The 19066-nt window shown below is 45.2% G+C and overlaps 1 long non-coding RNA gene across 1 annotated transcript; it reads right to left on the bottom strand.

The window, feature by feature from the left end:
- Nucleotides 1–13168: 13168 nt before the first annotated feature.
- On the bottom strand, nucleotides 13169–17425 carry LOC147964478 (uncharacterized). Its single transcript, XR_015607623.1, has 2 exons — nucleotides 15726–17425; nucleotides 13169–14979 (listed from the first exon to the last, which is right to left on the bottom strand). It is a non-coding gene; the product is annotated as an uncharacterized LOC147964478 (long non-coding RNA).
- Between the last annotated feature and the right edge of the window lie 1641 nt (nucleotides 17426–19066).

Raw genomic sequence — 19066 nt, 5'->3', positions numbered from 1 at the left:
TAGGGCATGCTGGCATGAGGAACCTCCACACCCTTGCAAAGAAGAAGCATGTCATAGGCATCGAGGGCGTCAAGTTCAAGAAAGATCACTTATGCAGTGCCTGTGAAGCAGGAAAGATGACGAGGGCTAAACATCCCTCGAAGACAATCATGACAACAGCTCGACCCTTTGAACTGCTCCACATGGATCTTTTCGGTCCCACTCATTACTCAACTCTTACTACTACCGCTTGTCTCTATGGCTTTGTCATTGTTGATGATTATTCTAGATATACTTGGGTGCACATAATCCTCTACAAGACTGAAGTGCAGGATGTCTTCAGACGCTTCGCCAATTGAGCAATGAACAACTATGGCGCCAAGATAAAGCACATCAGAAGTGACAATGGCACTGAATTCAAGAACACTGGCCTTGATACATATCTTGATACCTTAGGCATCACACATGAATTCTCAGCCCCGTACACGCCACAGCAGAATGGTGTCATCGAACACAAGAACAGAACACTCATTGATATGGCCCGAACGATGCTAGATGAATACAAGACTCCAAGAAAATTCTGGCCTGAAGCCATTGATACTGCATGCCATACAATCAATCGTGATTATCTTCACAAGCTTCTGAACAAGACATCTTATGAGCTCCTTACTGGCAAGAAGCCAAATGTCAGTTACTTCAGAGTATTTGGCGCCAGGTGCTGGATCAAGGATCCACATCACACTTCAAAATTTGCACCAAAAGCACATGAGGGTTTTATGCTTGGATATGGAAAGGATTCGCACTCCTACAGAGTCTTCAATCTCTTTCATTATAAAGTGGTTAAAACAGTGGATGTGCGGTTCGATGAGACTAACGGTTCACAAAGAGAGCACCTGCCAAACGTGCTAGATGAAGTTCCATCCAGTGAATCAATCAAACTAATGGGAACTGGAGAAATCATACCCTCTGAAGCTCAACCTAAAGAGGAACTTATCATCTCCGCACCTGATCAACCTGAAGACAATGCTCAGCCTGAAGACAATCCCTCTAACAATGACAATGATCAGCAAGAGCAAAATCTTCGCCCTGTACATCCTCGTGTTGCCAATGAAGTGCAGATTGAGAGAATAATTGATAGCATCAATGCACCCGGTCCGCTCACTCGTTCAAGGGCAACACAACTAGCAAATTTCTGTGGGCACTTCGCATTCGTTTCAATAACAGAACCCAAGAAAGTTGAAGAAGCCTTCATGGAACCTGAATGGATTCAAGCTATGCAAGAAGAGCTCCAACAGTTTCAGCTGAATAATGTATGCGAACTGGTTAAGCGTCCTGACCCTCGGAAGCACAATATAATAGGCACCAAATGGATATACCGCAACAAGCAAGATGAGCATGGTCAAGTTGTCAGAAACAAAGCTCGTCTCGTTGCTCAAGGATATACTCAAGTGGAAGGAATTGACTTCGATGAAACATTAGCTCCTGTGGCTCGACTTGAAGCCATACGCATACTGCTGGCCTATGCAAATCATCATAACATACTTCTATATCAAATGGATGTGAAGAGCGCCTTTCTCAATGGCAAGATTGAAGAAGAAGTGTATGTTGCACAACCGCCTGGCTTTGAAGATCCAAAACATCCTGACATGGTATACAAGCTCAACAAGGCACTGTATGGCCTCAAACAAGCCCCTCGGGCTTGGTATGACACACTCAAATACTTCCTGAAGAGCAAAGGCTTCATACCTGGTTCCCTCGACCCCACTCTCTTCACGAAGACATATGATAGTGAACTGTTTGTGTGCCAAATATATGTGGATGACATTATCTTCGGCTGCACCAATCAGAAGTACAGTGAAGAGTTTGGATATATGATGCAAGAGCAATATCAGATGTCCATGATGGGAGAGCTGAAGTTCTTCCTCGGTCTTCAAATACGACTTCAACGCAACGGCATCTTCATATCTCAAGAGAAGTATCTCAAAGATTGCCTGAAGAAGTTCGGTATGCAAGACTGCAAAGGCTTCACGACGCCAATGCCAGCCAAACATCATCTGGGTCCTGACGACAATGGTAAAGAGTTCGATCAAAAGGTATACCGCTCCATGATTGGTTCTTTACTTTATCTATGTGCATCTAGGCCAGATATTATGCTTAGTGTTTGCATGTGTTCTCGATTCCAAGCGGCACCAAAGGAGTCGCATCACTTAACTGTGAAGCGAATTCTTTGATATTTGGCTCACACCCCAACTCTAGGATTATGGTATCCAAAGGGCTCAGAGTTTTTTCTGGTTGGATTCTCGGATGCTGATTATGCTGGTGACAAGGTTGATCGCAAGTCTACATCAGGCACATGTCATTTTCTGGGACGATCACTTGTATGTTGGTCTTCAAAGAAGCAGAACAGTGTATCTCTCTCCACTGCTGAATCTGAATACATTGCTGCTGGATCTTGCTGCGCTCAGCTTCTGTGGATGAAGCAAACACTCAAAGACTATGGCATTCATCTAAAGCAAGTGCCACTCTACTGCGACAACGAAAGCGCCATCAAGATTGCCAACAACCCAGTTCAGCACTCGAAGACAAAGCACATTGAAATTCGTCATCACTTTCTCAGAGATCATGTTGTGAAGGAAGATATTGATATCATACACGTCAACACTGAAGAGCAATTGGCAGATATATTCACCAAGCCCTTGGATCAGAAGAGATTTTGCAAGTTACGGTGTGAGCTAAATATGTTGGAATCCTCAAATGTCCTATGATCAGGCACACATCCTAACACTTATGCATATTGATGACTTAGATGTGCAACACAAGAAGTAAAGTATATCTTCAATCAATGAAGACATACACTCTAAGTGTGAATACATTATGTGGAATTTGACTTTGGAGTGCCACGATAATTGTGCGCCGTGTCTGGGTCTAATACTTCCTATACGGTGGGTAACGCCACCACCAAAGGTTCTGTTTGAAGTGTTTCACTCATGGCGTTACATTTGCTATGTCTTCACATTTGGTTTGGCTTCAATCTCAACATGTCTTCATGATTATCTTCGCTATGTTGATTATATATATATATATACACTAGTGTTCTGTCCTCTACAGCATTCACTTATAGCTATGTCTTCTTTGTTGAATCTTTTGAACTAAGTGAATGTGATTGGACCCTAACCTCTCTATGCTTTCTATCTCAAACTCTATCTCTCCAAATCATATGCATTCTATTGAAACTGTCGAATGTCTTCTCTGCGTCCTTGTCAGCGGAAGATACAGAGACAAACATTAAGTCCGTTTTCAATGCTCATTCCTTCACCTGAAACCCGGAGAAGTGGGAACGACCACCCGACAATCCAGGCGTGCGTGGGACGTGGAACAACCCCCGATATGCTGCATGATGGCCACGTGTTCCTTAGATGTGAATCGCCAGGGGAATCTGTGTAATAACACTAAGCCGCCCCTGTCCCTATAAATATACGCCTCACCACAGTCATTATCTCTTCTTCCACTCTCGCACGAACCCTAGCGCCACCGCTAGCCCTCGACGACGCCGGCGACGAAGCGCTTAGCTGCCGCAACCTCTACGACGCCGTCTTCACGCCGACCGCGGACATCGTCTTCTCCGCCGTCGTCGTAGGTGTCCTCCATCGCCAAGTTAGGGCACGGACGATCGAACTGCTCGGCCTCCTCTTCCACTTCGTCTAGCAGTTCTTCGTGTGGTAAATAAAACTTCCTTTTTACGGCCCCTTTGATCCTATAGCTTTGTCACTTTCTACCACAAGCAGTTTCTATTCACACAAGTTGGATCTCTTTCATACTGCATCTCATAATATGCCTAGTATATTCACTTATGCTTCACAAAGTAGTTAGATTCCTCACTTGTACTGATCCATGGATTCGTACAAATCTGGAACCAATTCCTTATCTATGAGTGAATGTCTTCGCACGATGAGGTTAATGTCTTCTAAACTGATTTATCTTCAAAATCTTCTGAGAATGCATATGACCTCTTCCCCTTCCCTCGCACCTTAATGCTGTCACAGGTACATGTCCGTGGGAGAATCCCTTGGTTCTCATAGTCTGCATTCATTTGCAGAATTCTTACAGCATCATATAAATTCTCCCGAAGCCAGTTCCTGTTTGTCCAGCAAGCAAAAGCTTTTGAAGCCTTTGAACGTCTTGAAGCCATTCAGTTTAAAGTTCATGGCTTCAGAGAAATCTGCAAGGAAGGGAGGAAGACAGCGTCGTGGGGGAACATCAAGAGATTTTCCTGATGACCTCTCAGAGCTTTACAAGACCAATCCTGAAGAGGATTATAATCAGCGCAAGACCCGAATCCAGTGGATTCGAAGATATTGGGCAGAACAGTGGTACAAATACAGATTCGTGACCAAGGAATATGCTGAGAAGAGTGCTATCAAAAGTCCTTGGGGTGATATTCTCTTCTGAGGCCTTCCACCCAAGAACAGAGCTGAAGCTATTGCTCGGGGTTTCTATCCGTGTATGGTCCATGGACCTCAGCCTGAAGATGCCGACCCATCATCATTGCTATGGTGTCGTGACGACAATCTCTTCAAGCGCAACTTCCAGCACGCAAAGGCATCGTCCAAGGAAAACAAGAAGTCATTGGGACTCGACTTCAACCCTAGTCCTTCTGCTCCCCGGGCTGACGGCACATGCGATGCAGAACCCAATGTCATCGGTCCTTTCTACAACCTTGATGGCCTCATCACTCACATCTCATTTCAAGGTGCCAAAGTGGATCATTCTGATGATGATGCTAACACTGATGAAGCCCCAGCTCCTACTCCAAAGCTGCATAAGGCAAAGAAGGCTAAAGCTTCAAAGCCTGCCTCTGCACCAAAAATCTCACGGGCAAAGCCACTGGCTACTGCACCTCCTAAAGACAGTGTGCAGTCTGAAGATCTGTCACGCATCTCCAAGCCCCAGAAAGGTAAGATGCCTCTGCCACACACCAGCCAAGAACTGACTGCTGCTGCTATTCTGCGCAATGATGCCATTAATCTGTCCAGTGATGAAGACCTTGCAGATGACGCTCTTGAGTCATCCACGACTTGACGCAAAGAAGAAGCAGAAATCTTCAACAATTTGCCTCTCTTTGACGTGGCAATCATCCACGACTTCATCGATGAGTGGTTTGAAACGCCCAACCTCAGGTTTGAAGACCTGCAACTTCCCATTGGTCTCAGTGTCGCCTTTCATGGTGCCATTGCTTCAGAGCTAGCTCTAGCTCAGCGCATCGTCGAACTGAAGCAGAAGATTGACTTTGAAAAAGCTCAGTTCAAGAAGCATATGGCCCAGCTCAGTGTGCAAGAGGTCAAGAACTTCAAGATCATGCTGCACGAGCTTAAAGAAGCCTTTCTCAAGAAGCGTGAAGAAGCTCAAGGTTCTCGTGAACGCATGAAGAGCCTGGCTGACAAGTGTGTGCAAGCCTACAATGAGGCTGAGAAGCGCAAGGCCCTTGGGCGTCCTGGCATCGACCCCAGGATGGCTGCCAAGAAGAAGAAGAAGCCCGCTGTGGCCGAAACCGACGCACCAAGGCAGGAAGCAGATCCCATTGTCTTCCCAACTAGGATGACTGGCTCGAAGCCAAAGGCCCGGTCCACCACTTCAGAGCTGAAGAAGATGAGGACTGCTGAGGCTGAAGCTAGAAAGAGGAAACATCCTGAAGCCTCTGCTACTGCTCCCTCCAAGAAGAAGCGAAAGACCAAGAAGGAACGGGCTGCTCCCACAGAGCCCTTGATTGTTGAACCCATCTCCATGGTTCGCCCTGACGCTGAACCTCAGGAGCGACAACTGACTGTCCATGAGCCTGCTTTCACAGAGGCTCATGAAGCTGAAGACTTTCCAGCAGCTGATCCCATCGCTGCTGAAGACATTGGTCACCATGACCATGTTGAAGATGATGCAGTTCTTCCTCAGCTCGAGCACCAACAGGTATCATCGCCTGTGCTAACGCACAGCAAACTCATCAGCATTGGTCGTCCTCTGACGCCAATTGCTCAGGATGCATCATGGGCTGATCGCCCACAAGCACAAGAGGAAGATGACTTTGAGGCCCAGCCAACTCCAACTCCAACTCCACAGGCGTCGCCAGCGTTACGCAGGCTTCACAAAGGACCAAGGCCTCCAGTCTCTGAGTCTGAAGCTAAAGCTGCTGAAGACATTCTGGCTGCATCAGCCGATGAAGAAGAAACCCCAAGCGCTGCTACACCCCCATCTCACCAAGAAGCTATTCTCGAGGAGAACGTGACTGTGACCGACCCTCCAGCTCATCAAGTGGAGGTTGAGAATTTTGAGGCTGCCACCGACGCCACTGACGCTGTCATGGCTGAAGCCAATGTGGAGCCTTCACCAACCCAAGCACCAGAAGTCAGTGAAGCCAATGATGCTACTGCTTCTGTTCCTGCGCCTGCTGCTGGTCCTCAGTTTGACTACCATGTTGAGCACAGGCCTCAGGTACAGAAGCCAATCCCCAGATTGCCCAGGTTTCCAGGTCCTGCATCAGCACCTGGATCCTTCAATGTTAATGGCTTCAAAGCAGACAACACTTTCTTCAATAGCTCCAGGAACCCCTACTCAAGGGAAAGAATATCATCTGATCAGTTCTGGAGCTATCCGCAGTGAAGCTATTACTCCTGCATTCTATACAATCAAGGTCGCATCTTCCCACATAAGCGTCTTGACATTGAAGCAATAGCTGGTCTGCCCTGTCTAGAAGAAGCTCTGGATTGCTTCAAAGAGGTTGGATTGCTGCTGTTTGTCACCGACCAAGAGCACTGGAATGAAGAGTTGCTGCTTCAATTCTATGCCACACTTCACATCCATGGATACAACAGAGATCCGAAGACTTGGGTCCTGGAGTGGATGACAGGAAATGTTCATCATGAAGCCAAAGCCTTTGATATCATTGAGCTCACTGGTCTCCCCACTCCTGGCGATCTCTACGAACCTGGCTGTCAGCTTCACAATGAAGCTGTCGAGAGCATCTTTCAGAAGACTGAACCAAACATGAGTCAGATGCTCAGTACGATGAAGCCATTGCCCCAAGATGCTGCATATCCCAAGGAGTTCTTCGTTGAAGACCTTGAGTATCTGCCAAGGACTATTTATCACATCATCAGGCGAACTCTCTGGCCCATCAAAGGACATTCTCCACATGCCAAGCTGGAAGGTGCAATGAAGACTTTGGTCTTCTATATTCTTCATGGAAAATGCTTCAATGCACAAGACTTCTTCATCCGCCAACTTGCTGCATCAGGCTCTGATCTTTTTGGCTTGAAGTTCTACGCTCCCTGGATAATGCGTCTGATTAAACTCCACTCCGCTATCTCATATCAGCCATCTGCTCGCAATCATCGGATCTTTCTGCCTGATGTGGATATGTCTGTTGAAGCCATTTATCCTGAGCCTGCCAAGGAACCTCTAAGTCTTCAGAATGCGGAGCATCAAAGTTTTTCTCAGAACATTGAAGGAGTTGAAGCAGTAACTCGTGTGTATCCTTTGGCGGGAACTACACGTGCACCACATCCTTCTCTTACTGATGCCACCGATAGCACAATTGCCCAACGACCCAAGAAGCGCACTCATATTCTCAACGACCGAGAGCTTCTGGTGGCTCTTCATCAGAAATAGGATAGGCATCATGACTGGTTGAAGTGCCAAATGCAAAGCCTCTTGGTGGATGTTAACCGCATTCGCAATCTTGCCACCAAGAATGCCTTTGTCGCACATGAAACCTCTCGACGCACATGGAAAGGGCTGACGCTTATGTGCTCTGAAGATGATCTTCAAGAGGATGGCTTCTATGAACGCTTCAAGTTTGACTCCACACCTCCTCGAAGGGCAGTGCTGCGATGAACTCCATCTCTTGAAGACTCTGAGTTCTCTTCCTCTGCTACAACTGTGAATGCCAGAGTGATCGAGGATGAAGACGATGCTACTTCACCGCCACCTCCTTCAGCATGCTTCGACACTGCTCCAAGTTCTTATGCACCGCCGTACACCACCGACGACCCTGCTGCTTCACCTACTCTTCATGGGAACGAGTAGATGCTCTATGTCTTCAAACCTTTTTGGTCCTTACTGACAAAAGGGGGAGAAGCATATGAGTTTGATAGTCTTCAAACGGGTCCATATGGGCGGTTGCTTTATATTTTGCTTCGTGTTTACAACTCTCGTTTTGATACATTTGGTTCTTTGAGTTGTAACACTTAAACTCGATGGTCGTCTGCTACTTATTTTCCACTTTGTGATGCGATGATAAATTCCGCATGTGCGACGATAAATTCCACACTTAGATCATTTTGCAGACGTCCATTTTCCATTATGCATGTCATTATCTTCACATACCTTCACATGCATAGTGGATTGTCATCATAAGTTGAAGAGGATCTCCACAAGCACAACCTGCCATGTGCATTTGCATTCCAAAAGAAAATTACTTATATGCACATCTTCAGGGGGAGCCCTCACAGCTTATAAAGACAATTCCCTATCCTCTTACAATTTCACATATTATATTCCCTATTGAAAACTTCAACTAGTTTGTCATCAATCACCAAAAAGGGGGAGATTGTAAGTGCATCTAGTGCCACCCCTAGTTGGTTTTGGAGTATTGACGACAAACCTAGTTGAGGGACTAATGTGTTTGTGAGAATTGCAGGATAACACAGGTAGAAGTCCCTCATTGATTCGGTTTTCCTACCAGAGATGACCCCTAAAAATGTATGAAGACATTGATGTCAAAGTTGGTTTATGAAGATATTCTCATTGAAGACTATGACAAGAGAAGACATCGCATGAAGCCTATGGAGCTCGAAGACTTAGATCTTTCGTGGTTCTGTTTCTTCTTTGTTGAGTCATAGGAACCACCGCACTGTTAAGTGGGGTCCAAGAGAACTAGTCAGAATGACTGAAGTGATGCTTAACCAAAACCTGTTTCTTCGAGTGAAGACTATGAGAGCGAATCTTGTCCAGAGTCGGACAAGTCAGCTTTGCTTGTAGCCCAAGTAAAGTTGTCGTGTGTGTTTGAAATCTGACCGTTGGAACACGTGTCAGTTCCTTAGTGACCCAGGGTCATTTCGGACAAATCAGGTCGGGTTGCCTAGTGGCTATAAATAGCCCACCCCCTACAACCATAAACGGTTGGCTGCTCAGAGTTAGAGTACGGCTTTTGTCGTTTGAGAGCAACCCACCTCGAAGCCTTTGAGAGAGAATTCCTTGCGAGGATAAATCCCTAACCACCCAGAGCCAAAGAATGTTAGGCATCACTTAAGTCTTCTTGTCTGTGTGATCTGAAGACTTATTACACTTGAGGACTGTGAATCCTCCAGCCGGTTAGGCGTCGCGTTCTGAGCATCCAAGAGACATTGTGGATCACCGGTGAACGAAGTCTATGAAGGTTTGGGAGTCTACCTTGAAGACTTACCAGAGTGATTGGGCAAGGTCTATGTGACCTTAGCTCAAGGGGAATACGATGAGGAATGGGTGTCCTGAGCTGCGTGTTCAGGACTGGGTGTCCGGGACTGTGTGTCCTCAGGTTTAAATACCTAGCCGCCCTAACCAGACGTACAGTTGCCACAGCAACTAGAACTGGTCCAACAAATCATTGTCTTCAACGAGTCACTGGTTTCATCCTTCCCTTCCCTTTACTTACTGTTGGTCCTTATGAAGTCATTGTATGATTGCACTATCTTCTGTCTTCACTGAGTGACTGCGTGTTCTGTTTGGCTTCATAATATCTTCCTACCTGATCCTTACTACATTGCTGCTATTAGTCATTGTGCTTTCACTTCATTGAATACTTGACTATGGTTTGCCTAGTGTAGTCTACCTTCCGCTGCATGGTAATAGGTTTATTTCTATCGTTTGTCTTCGAAACATCCACGTTTTGAATAATTTCATAAAAATCGTCTATTCACCCCCTCTAGTCGATATAACGCACTTTCAAATACAAAACTCAATAGAAAACTCATGAGATCCGTTAGTATAAGAAAATAAATCACCACTTTTGGTACTGTTGTGAACTCATTTTTTACTTATATTGGTGTTACTAGCAAAAGTGCATGTGCGTTGCAATGGGAGAAACAAATTATCACCCCTAGCACCCCCATCCATGTTGCCTCTTCTTTTCTTTGTCATCATTGTGGGTCACGATGCCCACTACACGCCGAACGTTCCACCTAAACTTGGAACCAATAAAGAATTTCATTGCCTGCATGGATAGATAAGTGAACGGTCGCGTTTGAGATCCCGGTCAAATCTACATAATCGAATTCTTGAGCCTTGTGTTTGTGTGATCCAGATTTTACATCGTGGTAGTTTAGTACTAGTCCATGAAGGACACAAACAGCCACCAAATTCAACTTTAGTTGAAAACGATCAACACCTTTTTTGCGGATAACACGATCAGCACCAAAAACTATGGATGTTGCGAGTTTGATTCGCAAAAAAACTATTTTTGCCTCATCTCCTAAACGAGGTGGTGGGTTCGATTTGTTGGGCTGGGTCGCATGGACAGGTTGGGATGGCACTATTTTTTTATTGGTGGAATGTTGCGCTGGTGAACGGGGTAGGGGCCAAGTGTCCCAGGACAAACGACTGGGAATAGCCTAGCTCAGTATGAAGAAATGCTATGGACATATGAAATGGGAGGACCAATAATATTATACCTCCATTTATGTAAAAAATAGTATATATGCCCGTGAGTTGCAATGTTAGAAACAATTGACATAAATTTAGTGAGGACTGTATGCGCAAACATAATGTTCAATGTGTTAAAAATTTGGTGCAATCTTAGTAAGGATTATAAGTGCAAGAAAAAATGTCAGGTTGTCTGTTGCAACGAAAGAAAAAAATGTCTTGAATTAGTGAGGATCATGTAGGAAAAGAATGGCACTTCATATTTATTCGTAAGATTAGATATGAATGAGGGCCCATGTCCATCAAAAATTCTGTAATTATCGTATATTTACTTCCCCTCTCTTTCCTTTCTCCTTCCTTCTTTATTTCTCATGCAATTAGTGTCTATTTTATTTCTTTTTCTTTCCTTATATCATCCATGTGACGAATACCATTTGTCGGCCTATTAATTACTCTTGCGATTAGTATGGCATCCACAAAAATTACCGTCTATTGCCTTCCTTTCTCTTTCCTTTCTCCTTCCTTCTTTATGTGTCATGCAATGTCTATATGCCCATGAGTTACAATGGTAGAAACAATTGACATAAATTTAGTGATGACTGTATGCGCAAACATAATGTTCAATGTGTTATAAACTTGGTGCAAGCTTAGTAAGGATAATAAGTGCAAGGAAAAAATGACAGGTTGTCTGTTGCAATGAAAGAAAAAATGTCTTGAATTAGTGAGGATCATGTAGGAAAAGAATGGCACTTCATATTTATTCGTAAGATAAGGTATGAATGAGGGCCCACGTCCTTTAAAAAATCTGTAATTATCGTTCCTTCTTTTTCCTTTCTCCTTCCTTCTTTATTTCTCATGCAATTAGTGTCTATTTTATTTCTTTTTATTTCCTTGTATCATCCATGTGACGAATCCCATTTGTCGGCTTATTAATTACATCTGCAATTAATTTGGCGTCCACAATAATCTCTTTCCTTTCTCCTTCCTTCTTTATTTCCTTTCTTTCTGGCTTCACATAATTGAAGTCTATTTCCTTCCCCTCTTTCCTTTGTCCTTGCCTTTTTATTTCTCATATGCAATGTCTATTTCCTTCCTCTCTCTCCTATTGCTCTACTCCTCATTTGTTCCGTTAAGGAAAAATCTTATTCATGCCATATTCTTTGCTTAATTTCTGAAGCAGCTCCTTGATGCTTGACAACCTAAGGACGTATATAAACTAGTAAAAAATTATGTAGAATAGCAAGGTCGGACTATTTATGAAAAACAACCTCAGCCTGCTCCCCTTGTCCGTCCACTAGGCCGCATCAGTCCGCCTGGCCCAGCGCGCCCGTGCTCATTGCCTCAGCCCGTCTACGCCTCATCTTATATTCTTGAAAGGCCAGACGACTACATTAGCGCACTCATGGGCCTAGCCGGATTGGTCTGCTATGTTGTCGTACACCCGGTAGAGCAGGGATCAAATCCCAGCGCCCACCACTTTTTTCCCTTTTTAAATTTAATTCAAACTGAAAGCGTAAAATCATGGGAAGAAGCGTATTGTGACGATGAACCCGATAAAGTCAATCCGTGCTTTATTATTAATTAGGGAAAGATATCAAATTTATTCGAACTTCTCCATGGTTCATACCCCCCAATACAACCCATTAATTCATCAAAATAAGCAAACAACACATAGAAAACAGAATCTGTCAAAAACGAAAAGTCTGTAGCAATCTGTAAATCTCGAATTAGGACAACATAGGCAATTTGCATATTAATATTCCTCAAAAAGAATAAGTATTTTATCACGCTTCTGTTAAAAACGAAAATTATTTTACTGGACGCAAAAGTTTTTGTTTTTCAGCAAGATCAAATCAACTATCACCGTAAGCCATCCCAATGGTCTTACTTGTCACAAACACTAATTAAAGCATAAAAACATATCTAACGAGAGGCAAGATGAAAAATTTATTGAAAAACAAAACCAAAAAAGCAAGAACAAAAATAAAATTGGGTTGCCTCCCAACAAGCACAATTGTTTAACGCCCCTAGCTAGGCATAATGCAATAGATCTAGGTATTGTTATCTTTGGTATGCAACTCTTAAGTAGCTCTCAAATAGATTCATATGGAAACTTAATTTTCTTTCTAGAAAAGTGTTCCATTCCCTTCCTTAATGGGAATTGAAATCTAATCTTTCCTTATTTCATATCAATAATTGCACCAATCGTTCTAAGGAAAGGTCTACCAACAATAATAGGATGATGACCCACAAGTATAGGGGATCTATCGTAGTACTTTAAATAAGTAAGAGTGTCGAACCTAACGAGGAGCAGAAGGAAATGACATGCAGTTTTCAGCAAGGTATTCTCTGCAAGCACTGAAATTATCGGTGACAGATAGTTGTATGATGAGATAATTCATAACGGGGAACAAGTAAAAAGAGTAAATAAGGTGCAGCAAGGTGGCCCAATCCTTTTTGTACCAAAGGACAATCCTGCATGAACTCTTACATAAAGCAAAGCGCTCCCGAGGACACATGGGAATTACTGTCAAGCTAGTTTTCATCATGCTCATATGATTCGCATTCGTTACTTTGATAATTTGATATGTGGTTGGACCGGTGCTTGTGTAACGCCCTCGATGTGGCTATATCTCCCACGTGTCGAAGCACGACTTAGAGGCATAACTGCATTGAAAGCAATGTCGCAAGTGAGGTAATCTTCACACAACCCATGTAATACATAAGGGAAAGAGATACATAGTTGGCTTACAATCGCCACTTCACACAATACATGAATAAAGCATTACATCATCCAAATACAATAAAGGCCCGACTACGGAGCCAAAATAAAAGAAGACTACCACAAATGCTACACAGATCCCCGATCGTCCCGACTGGGCTCCACTATTGATCAACTAGAATGAAACAACACAAAGGACAAGATCTTCATCGAGCTCCTCCTTGAGCTTGGTTGCGTCACCTGCACGGTTCAACGGCACCTGCAAACTGGTTTTGGAAGTATCTGTGAGTCACGGGGACTCAACAATCTCACACCCTTGCGATCAAGACTATTTAAGCTTATGGGTAAGGTAAAGGTATGAGGTGGAGCTACAGCAAGCGACTAGCATATATGGTGGCTAACCTATTCGCAAAAGAGAGCGAGAAGCGAAGGCAAAAGCACGGTCGGACAACTATGATCAAGAAGTGATCCTAGAACAACCTACGTCAAGCATAACTCCAACACCGTGTTCACTTCCCGGACCCCGCCGAGAAGAGACCATCATGGTTACGCACGCGGTTGATGTATTTTAATTAAGGTCAACTTTAGGTTTTCTACAACCGGACATTAACAAATTCCCATCCGCCCATAACCGCAGGCACGGCTTCTGAAAGTTCATAACCCTGCAGGGGTGTCCCAACTTAGCCCATCACAAGCTCTCATGGTCAACAAAGGATATTCCTTCTAGCGGGAAGACCCGATCAGACTCGGAATCCCGGTTACAAGACATTTCGACAATGGTAAAACAAGACCAGCAAAGCCACCCGAATGTGCCGACAAATCTCGATAGAAGCTGCACATATCTCTTTCTCAGGGCACACCGGATTGTCCAAGGTTCTGGTAGGCCAGCCCAGAGTTGCCCCTGGTGGTCACCCGCAGCTGACAGGTTGGACCAACACTCAGAGGACCACTGGCCCGGGGTTTAATAAAGATGACCCTTGGGCAGGCCTACCCAAGGGAAAGAAAAAGGCTAGGTGGCAAATGGTAAAACCAATGTTGGGCATTGCTGGAGGAGTTTTAAGGCGAACTGTCAAGGGGTTCCCATTATAACCCAACCGCGTAAGGAACGCAAAATCCAGGAACATAACACCGATATGACGGAAACTAGGGCGGCAAGAGTGGAACAAAACACCAGGCATAAGGCCGAGCCTTCCACCCTTTACCAAGTATATAGATGCATTAATTAGATAAGAGATATTGTGATATCCCAACAAGTAAACATGTTCCAACAAGGAACAACATCTCCTGTTCCAACAAGGAACAAACTTCAATCTTCACATGCAACTAACAACGCTATAAGAGGGGCTGAGCAAAGCGGTAACATAGCCAAACAACGGTTTGCTAGGACAAGGTGGGTTAGAGGCTTGGTTCAACAATATGGGAGGCATGATAAGCAAGTGGTAGGTATCGCAACATAGGCATAGCAAAAGAGCGAGCAACTAGCAAGCAAAGATAGAAGTGATTTCGAGGGTATGGTCATCTTGCCTGAAATCCCGCAAGGAAGAAGAACGAGTCCATGAAGAAGACAAACGGACGTAGTCGAACGGGTCCTCTCAAACGCGACGTTATCGGAACTAACCCGAGGAAGCAACACCGGAAAGAAACAAACACCATAGTAAATAACCACCACATAATCATGGAATGATGCACAACCAAGTATGATGAATGTCCGGTTTAAAGAAACATGGCATGGAAAAATGCACAAAACAAACCTACAAATTAAGTGGACCTCAATATGCAACTAGTTGCATATTGATGGAACACCACATGACTTATTTAGTTCTCTCTTGTTTAGGTACTCAACAATATTAAATGTTGGTTAACATGGCAAGAGGTGAAACATAACAAGACTAAACCACCTAAACAATTTAAATGGGGCCGGATATAATAAACAACAAACCCAGTAAATCCCCATATGCATTTATCAATTTGGTGCAACAATTTTAAACATTTAAATGTTATTATCATGATGCGCATGACATGAGCAAGTTTTATGCAATTTTTCTGAAAAAGTTGATAAGAACATTATGAAGCATTGGCCACTATGGTGGAAAGAAAGGGGTGCCACTGAGACGAAACGGAAATGATGTCGCGGCAACATTCCGATGATCCGATAGCTCATGGGGATACCGGTGCAAAAGGAAGTGGTTGTGAGTGTGTCATGCAACAAGATGGGGTGCTCCCGGATACCGGGTTCCCACGGGTAGACGACGGTGTCAAACGAGGGAACAACTAACGTTCACGGGCGAATTACAACAACCCACATGCATCTCATACAACTCTTGCACACGGTCCACGGGTGGTCGTCTCGGGGTTATACCTTCGCAGCGTGCATTATCGGAACGGATCGAGTTCGGCGGTAGGGGTACATGTGTCGAAGGGGAAGTAGTTGTTCATGGGGTCGTCGTGGGAAGTAGCGGTTCACGCGACGGTAGTCGAACTTGACGCTCACGTTACACGGGTCTTCGGCGATGGTTGTCGTACATGGTTCGGAGTGGTACTTGCACCTTCAGACTTGACGAATCCGAGGGCTTCGGGGTTCACCGTTGAACTTGACGAAACCCACGGCGACGGAGAGGTACGCGTCGGACGTAGTCGTTCGGGCGGAGAGCGTCGTCGAACTTGGCATTCTTCGGACTTGCTGGCCTCATCGAAATGAAGGGGTACTTGGTACAATCTGCGTAGTCGTGCACTTGTCGTCGAGGGACTTGATGGTCTTGACAAAACGAAGGGATACTCGGCACAACACTGTTCTTCGGAGGTCGACGGTAGTCAAACTTGACGGTTTTTGTTCATGGGTCTTCAGCGTTGGGAGTCGTTTTAGGCGTCGGGTGACGAAGTACTTCGCGTTCTTAGGATTCCGAAGAAGGCGGTAGAGGTACTTGGCGCTCCGGGTCTTGCGGGGTAGTCGAACTTGACGAATCCGAAGGTGTACTTGGCGAACAACGGTCGTCGTGGTACTCGTTGGTCCACGATGTCGCTCTCATAGGTCTTGGCGTTTCGTTCGGTACTCGTTCGGGCATCCGTGTGGTCTTGTCGGTGGTGTACTTGGTGAAATTCCACGGAGACGGTCTTGGCAGGCAACGAGCAGCAACACGGTGCACCGACGCCGCAACGCAGGCGGGTGCTCGAGATGGACTTGGCGCCGGTCGTCGTCCTCTTGTTCTTGCACAACAAAAACAGGGCCAAAAGGAAAGGCACGGGCAGGAGGATGGTGAAGGATGAAGGGGCCGACATCGGCCTTGGCGCGAAGCAGGGGAGGCCATGGCGTCGGGCAGGGGTTCCCGAGGTGGTGCAGGTGGCCCAAGGCGAGGTGCAGCAGGATAGAGCTCGACGGAGCAAGGTGGTGGAGGTGCTCGACGCGGACCGACTCGATCCGGCCGGATCCGGCGGCTGGGGGTCGGGGATGAGGCCGGAGATGCGAGGATGAGGCGGGTCGACGGGGCGGCACTGCTTGCCCTAGCAGAGGAGGTCGAGGCAGGTGCAGTAGAGCAGGGGCTCGCCGGCAGCAGCCATGGTGGACGGCGGCGCTGAGGCGCAACCGCGTCGGAGTAGGGGCCCATCTCGGTCGTGGCGCGGGCGGAGGGAGGAGCTGGCGAACGGGGAGGATGAGGGGGTCGGCGCTGGTGGAGGGAGTCGAGCGAGGCGGGCTGCGGGGAGAGATGGGATCGAGGCCCCTGGTGCGATGCGCTGCTCTCCTGGCGGCGCGGGGTGCGAGGAAAAGATCGGGAGGGAGAGGTTACGGCCGGGCCTAGGGTTAGGTTAGGTGAGGCCAGGTGGGCTTGCCGCAAATGGGCCGGCCTGGCTGCGGAGATTGGGCGGCCCAGGTGCTAGATAGCCTAGGGATGAGGCAGGGCGCGGCTGCACCTAGGGATGGACCCTAGAGGCCAGCCTGTTGGGCTCTCTCCTCTCTCTCCCTCAATTTCCTTTAACAAAAAGTAAAGAGAGGAGAAAAATGGAAAAAGAGGGGTTAGAGAAAACATTTGGGCATGCGATTAAATCTCCCGGACTCATAAAAATGAGTTCGTTCTGAGAAAATGCATTTGGCACCGCTTGGAAGGATTGCATTCAAACACTTTTGAATGTGATTCAAATAAGATTGAATTAACAAAACATTTTTGGAGAATCCAAAAATGTTCGGAATTTTTGTGGAGATCGGGAAAGCGATGAAAGAGGAAAAAATATATGGGCAAAGTTTGAGGTCAAGATGTGAGATAACAAAGGCCTGGGGAATTACTTGTAAGTGTGTTTTGGTGATTCCAAATTAATGGAATATTTATAATAGCTCCCTAAATATTAGGCGGATATGTTATAAAGAGAAGTCACTCTTCCCTCAATTTAAATGGATGGAAGATCCACACAATTTATTTAGTTGAGATGCAAAAGATTTATGACATGATATGAGATGCATGACACGCAAGCAAAGATAAGGCAACAACAGCGAATAACTGGAGGACACCTGGCACATCGGTCTCGGGGCGCTACAACACTCCACCACTATGAGAGGACCTCGTCCCGAGATCTAGAATGGCACCGGAGGGACAAAACGGGAGAGAAAGAGAAGAGGTAAAACTAAGTTGCTTCTTTGACAAACGAGTGAGACCAAAGAACCTTGAAAAGGTTAAACCATTTTGAGAAAAGAATACGACGGAGATGAACGAAGTTGAAAACACTCCATTTGAAAAGAGGAACAAGGGAGAACAACTTCGGGCATCACTTCAATTGAAAAGAGATGCAAGACTTGATAAAACGAAAGAGCTTGAGCAAAAGGACACAACACTCCGGTTAAATGGATAAACCAAGAAAAAAACACGATCCTGACAAAACGAAAAGATGGGTTGAAGAGAGCAACATCACAATGCCTCCGGAATGAAAGAATAGAAGATAGATAATTGAGATACGAGAATGGAGAAGAAAAAGGCAACTTCTACTGCAAGAGAGCCTGAAAAGGCATCCTTAGGAGAAAGGTCGAACGGAGTTGTTGGAAAACCAACAACGAAAAGGATAAGCTTGATATGGTCTTATGGAATACATCTCAAATTATGAGGTGACAACCTGCCACTCACGGGAAAAAGAATTGGATTGGTAAGAACAAGGAGACGAGAAGCTATCTCACCGGGAGGATAAAAGAAGAAGTTGGATCATTGATAAATACCATAAGAGCGACAATCCTTAAAGGAAAGCTTTATGTGAAAAATAGCCCAAGATAACTCCAATGAAGAGATTGTTGGATTTAAAATATCTCATTCTTAACAACATGTGAATCATGAAACCTGAACTCAAATTATCAAGAATGACATAACACCACCTTAAAAGATAAGAGGGGAAAACAATTGCACTCTGGATTACAAGAAGAAGAATGCTTGAACTCCTCTGAAAAGAATCTTGATGAACACTTCGAGAAGAAATTGAATCCTTGATCAACCATCATGTAAAGCCTCCTTGAAGAACTCCGATAAGAAAAGAATGAACAACCCAAATGAAGGATAAAAGAATAAGGTTGAATCCTTGCAATGATTTAAAAGAACCTCCGTGGTGATGTAATTGCGAGAGCTAGGAACTCCGGGAGAAGAAAAGATAAAACATCTCGAACCAAGAATGTGATATGATGCACCTCCGAAATAAGACATTGAATCACTTGGAAGAAACAAGAATAAGAAT

This window comes from Triticum urartu, chromosome 6A (assembly GCF_056163025.1).
Source record: "Triticum urartu cultivar PI428250 chromosome 6A, HENAU_Tu73, whole genome shotgun sequence".
Classification (NCBI taxonomy): Eukaryota; Viridiplantae; Streptophyta; class Magnoliopsida; order Poales; family Poaceae; genus Triticum; species Triticum urartu.
Note: the sequence above shows the minus strand (reverse complement) of the source record. Positions and strands in the feature narration are given on the sequence as shown.